This window comes from Crocodylus porosus, unplaced genomic scaffold (genome assembly GCF_001723895.1).
Source record: "Crocodylus porosus isolate Cpor-Errol unplaced genomic scaffold, CroPor_comp1, whole genome shotgun sequence".
In the NCBI taxonomy this organism is placed as follows: Eukaryota; Metazoa; Chordata; order Crocodylia; family Crocodylidae; genus Crocodylus; species Crocodylus porosus.
Window position 1 is genome coordinate 45,454,897 of NW_017728906.1, and position 7,500 is coordinate 45,462,396.

The following is a 7,500-nucleotide window of genomic DNA, read 5'->3' on the forward strand; positions in this document are numbered from 1 at the left end:
CCGCCTTCTGCCTCCATTCCTGTGCAGGGGCTGCAGTTTGCAGGCAGGCTGCAGCTGCAGCACAGCTCCTCACCCCGCACTTCTCCCAGCAGTGGACCGAACTATTACAGTGGGCAGAGGAGAGGCACCTGCCACCTGTTCATGGTGGTGCTGGGCACTGGGGGTAGGCTGCTGCGGGGAGGCAATGGATTGCAGCAGCCCGGTTTGGCCTGGCCCTATGGCCCAGGGGTGTAAGCAGCGACTGGCTCACGGCAGCCTGCTCCAAGCACCTGATGCTGCCATGAGCAAGTGGCAGGTGACAGATGCCTCACCTCTGCCCTCTCCACTGCTGTCAGGAGATGGAGGGGCAGGCTGCCATGGGCCAGTCACTGTTTACGCCCCTGGGCTGCAGGTCCAGGCTGCACTCCTGGGCCGCAGGGCCAGGGACTCAGGGTGGGCTGCTGCGGGCCAGGGATGTGGGCAATGGCAGGGGGAGGCAATGGACCACCACAGCCTGACCCAGCCGCCCAGCCCAGCCCCACAGCCCAGGAGCGCAGCTTGGTCCAGTTTAGTCCGACCTGGCACCACGGCCCAGGGGCACAGGCAACACCTGGCCTGCGGCAGCCCACCCCTCCCTCTCCTAGCGACAGCGGCAGAGCAAACCATCACGGTGGGCAGAAGTGAGGCACCTATCACCTTCTGCTTGCTCATGGTGAGCTGTTGTGGGCCAGCTGCTGCCTATGCAACTAGGTCAAGACCTAGTTTCCGTGGTTCACTGCCTTCCCACACTGCTGTCCACACCCCTGGCCCACAGTAGCCCACCCTGAGCAGGCAGATGACAGATGCCTCATCTCTGCCTGCTGCAATAGTTTGCTCTGCCACTGTTGGCAAAGGGTGGGGGGGCTGGGAGCCATGCTGCAGTCCACCTGCAAACCACAGTCCCCACACAGGGCTGGAGGCAGTGGGTGCTGACCCCCACCTCCTGGGGCCATCCCAACCCAGACTGCACTGGCCACAGAGGGAGGCAATGGTGAGTTGGGCTCCATAGCTAGCCTTGGCTCTCCCCCACACTGCAGCCAGATCACATTCCTCCTCCCCACCCCCTCCCCATAGCTGGCTGGCCACTCCTTAGAGAGACTTGGCCCAGGGCACCGTGTTGGTGCCCCTACCACTGCCCTCAGGGTACTGGTGTCTGGCCGTGGCAGCTCTGGGTGCATGGCCTCCAGTGCACAAGCAGAGCCTGTAGATGCCCATGCCACCCCCACCTTGCAATGTGGTAATTAAACCCTGGCTTCCCCTCAGGCTACTGAGGTCTGGCCCCACTCCTGCCAGTGAGCGAGTGGGGGTGGGGGGACTGGGGGATTCTAACTATTCAGTTGGTAAAATAAAAGATATCACCAACCAATTTGGTCTCCCAGGACCACCAAAAACTCCAAAATTACTATATAAATTACCTCGGGTTTTCCAAAACCTTTAACAAAATCCCTCAAGTAAATGAACCAAGACCTGGAAGGTAAGATTCTGTCGTGGACTGGACTGGAATGTTGGCACAAATATTCAAAATAGTTTGAGATGCCTATTCTCTGGAACTATTAAAAATATATCAATCATCACAACCCTCTTAACCTGGAACAACAGCCTATAACATTCAAAGTTGGAAACCACAAACTTTCAGCCCAAAATTGTGAAAGACAGCAGAGGAAGTATAAGACCATAAGACTATGACAAAAGAAAAATACAAATGCCCTTCAATGACAAATACAGAGGTTTTTGCCTGCACTTAAAAAAAAAACAGCACTATCAAACGAGTTAACCCCTCCAACCCAAAACCAACCCCCTAACACTCCCCCCCCTTCAGTTCCCTAAATTTACATCACAAATATTTACTGAAAACTTTTAAGCCACACTGTTAACAAGCAGTCACAGTTTAAAAAGTAGAGTGAAAATAAATTACACTGAATCATTATTCCCATTTACCAGAACATAAATGTAGATTTGAACCTCTCTTCTGTTGATGTGAACTACTGAACATAAGCTGAAGGGTTTTTTTGTTGTTTTGTTTTTTAAAAGAGCTACTCACATGACACTGAAATAATTGAAGTATATCAGGTATTCAAATAGAAAATAAATTCCCATTACCTTCCAAATAAAAGTTGTGCATGTTTAATAGGCAGATTCTGAAGAACAGAAAATCAACTAAACTTCACAAACAAGGAAGAAAGAAAATCCATACTGACCACCAGTTCTGCAGTGCTGCTGTATTTAGCATATACAAACTAGCACAAGAAACTGAAGTTATTTTTTATATTTCTGCTATCAGTTACATACAGATGGCCCTACCATAAAAACTTCTATAAAAAAGTGAAGATTTTACAAGTGACAGATGCAGAAGCTTACTTAGAAAGAGAACAACAAAATATTCTAAATTAATTTCATACGCTAGCATATGAAGTAACATTTGAATGATGATAGAACTATGACTTCAGCGCACCAAACGTATCAAATCTAAATCATTTTAAAAAACTGTGAGTAATGCTATGATAAAATACTATTATTTTTCAGAATATGGGACCAAGCAGATACAGAACTTGCTTTAGTATCAAATCAGCACTTTGTACAAACAGAGAATTAAAAAAAAATATTTAACTCAATTTGAAGCTTAAATTGAAACAAGCTCATATTATTCCCTATGGCCAACATATTTTGTCCATTATCAAGACCCAGAACGGTAGACACAGAACCTAATAGCTTACATAATCATGTGACAATACCAAGATTGCTTGTATTTAGCTTATTTGTGTAAGTGCAGTAGGAGAAGATTATGAAAAGGTTTCATTGTTTTTAATGCCATTAAGAGATATACAGAAAGGATTAAAACTTTCCAGTAAAAAACTGATTATAAAAGACATCAGACGGTGTAAATGATTTAAAAAACAAGAATTATGAAACTTGGAAATTCAGAGTTAAGGATATTCTCAAAAGAAATTTATGTATGATTAGATACGGAAAGGCGCAACTGGGGCACCAAAATAGCTATAACTCGGCGATACTCATAGTTTCATAGTTGGTAGGGTCGGAAGGCACCTGAACAGATCATCAAGTCCAACCCCCTGCCTTGGCAGGAAAGAGTACTGGGGTCAAATGACCCCAGCAAGGTGATTGTCAAATCTTGTCTTAAAGACCCCCAGGGTAGGAGCCAGCACCACTTCACTTGGAAGTTGGTTCCAGATCCTAGCCGCCCTGACAGTGAAGTAGTGCCTCCTGATGTCTAATCTGAATTCACCCTCTGCCAGCTTGTGACCACTATTTCTAGTCACTCGTGGCGAATACAATTTTCTAGTGAAAAATATTTGAAGACATTAGACACTTTTTCGCTTATATCACTATATGGCAGAAGTAAACCTGGTTGAGTGCTCTATATCTCAACATATTTGGAATATCTTTACGTTTAAATTTAACTCTGAATTTCCTAGCTCTGTGATGCTTATTTTTGGAATAACAACAAAATCCTGGTAGTATATTTCTCCCTTAACTCAATCTTAACTGTTCTTGTCTGGTAATTTCCTGTTAAAAATGTTAAAAATCATACACACAGATATCATGAGCAAAAAGCCCAAAAGAAGACTGGTACCATTTGATATTTTTAATGACCTGAGTATATTAAATACCAAACTTTTTTTTTTTTTCTTTTTTAAACTTTACAGCCATATTCATTAGAACATTCTGGCTGCTTTATGTACTTTAGAGCAGCACAAATTCACCAGAACGTGTTTGTTTTCCCTCTCATATTTCTTGCAAGCCTCTTGTATACAAATGTACACGCACAAATACCCACCTTAAAGTCTTCTCCTTCCTGCCTACTCACTTGACTAAGTGAAGTTACTTTTTTTTTAAATCAAATACTGATTTTGTAATTTTTGCCATTATTTTTCATAACTGAACGTCTCAATATTTTTGAGACTAGCATGCTCTATTATTCTCAAATAGGACTGAAGCTTTGCTGTGCATTACTGTGTGTCCAAAACAGTTTATTAAACTTCTGGAGTGGAATAAACTCTCTCATACAGACATAATTAACATTCAGTAAGAGTGTCCACACAAGAAGCTATCAGAGCAGCTACTGTGATGTACACTCACACTTGTCCTTATGGCTCAATTTAAGGAAACTTATCTGTTTTTTCTGGATGATTCATATGTATTCATATACTTCCATATCCTAGACCTACCAAGCTTTGTCATCATTTTTTTAAACTAAAAAGCTATTTTTTCTGGGTTTCTATTTTCTACAAAAGTTAGCAGGTATTACAGAGAATACCATTTTTCCATCATAGGTCTTTTCACTTCAGCCACAGTCATAATGTCGCCACCAAAACCCAAGTTTGTAAGTACCTAGGGCTGACTCCTTATATTACAAGGTAGGTGAGTGCAATAACTGAGGCCATGCCATATATACCAGCATTTCTGAATGCGTGGGTCATGAAAGGGTTACAAACAAACTTTAAAAATGGATTCCCCCTTAAAGGAGAAAAGTGTAGGAAATCATGGCTTTTCCCTTGCTTGCTGGCAGAGTTCCAGCCTGCAAGGAGCTGCTTGGGGACCCCTATGCCCCCCTCCCACAGGAGGCAGGGGTCAGCAGGTCAGGAGTGAGGGGTACTGGGTCAGGACTGCCCATCCACGTTTACAAGTGGGTCCTGGTACAAAAAAGGTTGAGAACTAATACCACATACGCTTTTCTCCTAAATCAGCCCTCCAAAACTAGGGTGCATGTCATAAGCAGGGATGTTGATTTTCTGCACTGCAACTGAAGCATGTAATAGCTGTTTAATGGATCCCAGTAATGACTGCCATGGGCTATGCTTCTTTCCCATCCCACAAGGTAGGGGCAGAGTGCACTCTTGAGGACCACTCTGTTACAGGTGCTGAGCAGTAAAACTAGTTCTGAAGCTGCCGCTAGAGACTGAACAACACTGAGAAGTAGGTTTTGCCCTTCCTGCCTGTGGGCAGCGTTCAAGCTGTGGCAGTTAGGATTCCGGAGAATTCTTCATTCTTCCTTCCCAACAGAAGGATGTGTGTATTATTTTGGGGCATGTGGTATGCAAATAAATACAGTAATTACAAACAATAACCAAGCACTAGAGACACTGTTCCTCTATCCCACAAGTTATCTGCAAGTAAGGGTACTAGACAATGGGGGGGGGGGCAGAAGGAGTGGTGCAGGAAGCAGGGACAGGGGAGATTATTCTTTAGGGAAGATGCTGGTAGAAGAATCAATAACTCTATAAATATTTTTGTAGTTATTCCTATCAGAATATACTCCTTTTCCTGACTTGGAGTCTTTGAAACATTTGTCTGCAATGTGAGGCTCCTCATCTACCAAAATGCAGTGTAAATGCCAACGAGACCCTGAAAAGCTGCTACTTGTAGACAGGAAATTGTAGCACTCTGACCTTCCCTCAGACTTCACCTAACTCTGTAACAGCAATGGCCCAAATTATGGCTACTGCAGCAGCACTTGCAGCCTCTTATTCTTTGGGGAGACAATCTACCTGCCTCTTGATTTAACAAGAGAAAAAGTTAAGAAATGTTAGCTAAAATAGCTTACAAAATAACTATATAAAGCTGTATAGAGCTCACTGTTCCTGCTACTCTATTCTTCAACCAGGCAGGAAAGACACAAAAGGTGTGCTTAGTGACTAGAGCAGGGGTGGGCAAAATACGGCCCGTTGGCCACATCTGGCTCACCAAGGGATTCTATGAAGCCCGTGATAGGTCCCTCTGCCTTGCCTGGCCCAAGAGTGAGGCAGCCCAGGCCATGGCACATGCGGCCAGACCTGCCGCCCCTTGGAGCACAGCAGCTCGGGGTAGTGCAGTAGCCAGACTCAGCTTCCTGGAAGCCTTGGTTCCTTCCAACTGACACTGTGAGTGTCGCCACCACTGCTGGACCTGGACCCTGCCCAGGGACCCCAGCCCATTCACCCCCCCACACCACTGCTGGGGGTGCCAGATGAAGAGTGTGTGCAGGGTCTCCATGTATGGACACAAGCCTGGGACCCCTGTGGGCAAGGTGCACTCAGCCAGGTGGATGGGATGGGACCATGGTGTCTGGAAGCGGGATGGCCAGGTGGGGTCTGGCTTGTAGGGTGGTGACAATGTGGGGCTGGGGCCTATGGCAAAGCCCCAACCCGGATATGCAGGGAACAGATCACATCTCTGCTTCAGACCCCAGCTCCATGCTGTCACTGCTGTGCAATCCTGACCTCACCCACCCCCCTCAACCACCCATAGCCCCATTCTATCTGCCAGGCTGAACTCATTTTACCTGTGGGGATCCCAGCCAGCCTCTGTAGAGACTCCACCAGCCTCCTTCATCTGGCACCCTGGTCCTGGGTGCAGGGCAGACAGGCCTGGGCCATATTGGTATCAATTGCCCTTCCCCCACTCCACTGGAAAAAGTCAATACTCCCCCCATATCCCACCCCTCTCCAGCCTACAACAGCTCACTAAAACTCCCTAAGTGGTCCTTCAGCCCAAATAATTGCCCACCCCTGGACTAGAGTGAGATAGAACTGTAGATATTTATTGGTTGCTGACATACTTGTCCAGATCACAGTTTCTCAACCTGTGGTACACGTACCCCTGTGGGTACACGAGACACAGGCAGAGGGTACACAAGTACCCTAACATTCTCTCTCTCTCACCCTCTTTTCCTCTCAAACCTATGGCAATAATTTGGTGCGCCACACATTAAAATTCCCCAGTAATAATTTGGCGTGCCGCGCTGTGTGTGACACTGGCTTCAGCCCTCCTAGCTTTGGGCAACATCACCTCTAGCCTAGGTACATATTTGAGTTGTGCACCCCGGTGTAAAAGGTGGCAACCCTATCTGCACCAGATCAGACATCTGTCATATCATGGCCTTTTTTTATACACAGCCCTTTTTCCAAACATATAGCACACATTAGTCTGCAAATACAAAATCCCCTGGAAAATTGAGTGTTGGGGTACTTATTAACATTTGCAGAAGTTAGGCGGTACCTGCTACTTAAAAGTTTGAGAAACACTGGTCTAGATGAGTCCATTATCCAAAAGAAAGGCACAGAAAGGCATTTGTGCTACAAGTCTGAAATGGTGATAGTGCTAATCTACTGTCATGCCTATACGTTTACCTCCGCTTCCACTGTCTTTTCAATACATACCACTGAACCTCACTGTCCAATGTCAAAATTGAATACAGAATCTTTGACTAACCAATACTACATGTGATTTCCAAACAGCCTGCAGTACCAGATTTAAATCTCACTGTATTCCAAACTACTTAATGCCCCCACTCCTCCTGACTATCTCCATACTTTATGTAATAAGTACTATAACGTTGATAGCAAAAAAGCAACAGATTTTTAAGTCACAGTCTATCTGGTGTTCTCAGAGAAGGAAATGAAACAATCCCAGCATTTCATCTGAGGATAAGAAAACAACCACAATCTTTGCAGAAATCTTCTAATACTGTATGTTATCATATAC

At 45.3% G+C, this 7,500-nt stretch overlaps 1 protein-coding gene and 1 long non-coding RNA gene across 8 annotated transcripts in view; both read right to left on the reverse strand.

Moving 5' to 3' along the window:
• Nucleotides 1-7,500, reverse strand: part of KDM6A (lysine demethylase 6A) — a 176,430-nt gene that overhangs the window by 43,959 nt on the left and 124,971 nt on the right. The gene's annotated exons all lie outside the window — the stretch shown is intronic.
• On the reverse strand, nucleotides 1,105-7,022 carry LOC109305892. The gene is made up of 3 exons (XR_002099756.1): nucleotides 6,926-7,022; nucleotides 6,336-6,339; nucleotides 1,105-1,116 (listed from the first exon to the last, which is right to left on the reverse strand). It is a non-coding gene; the product is annotated as an uncharacterized LOC109305892 (long non-coding RNA).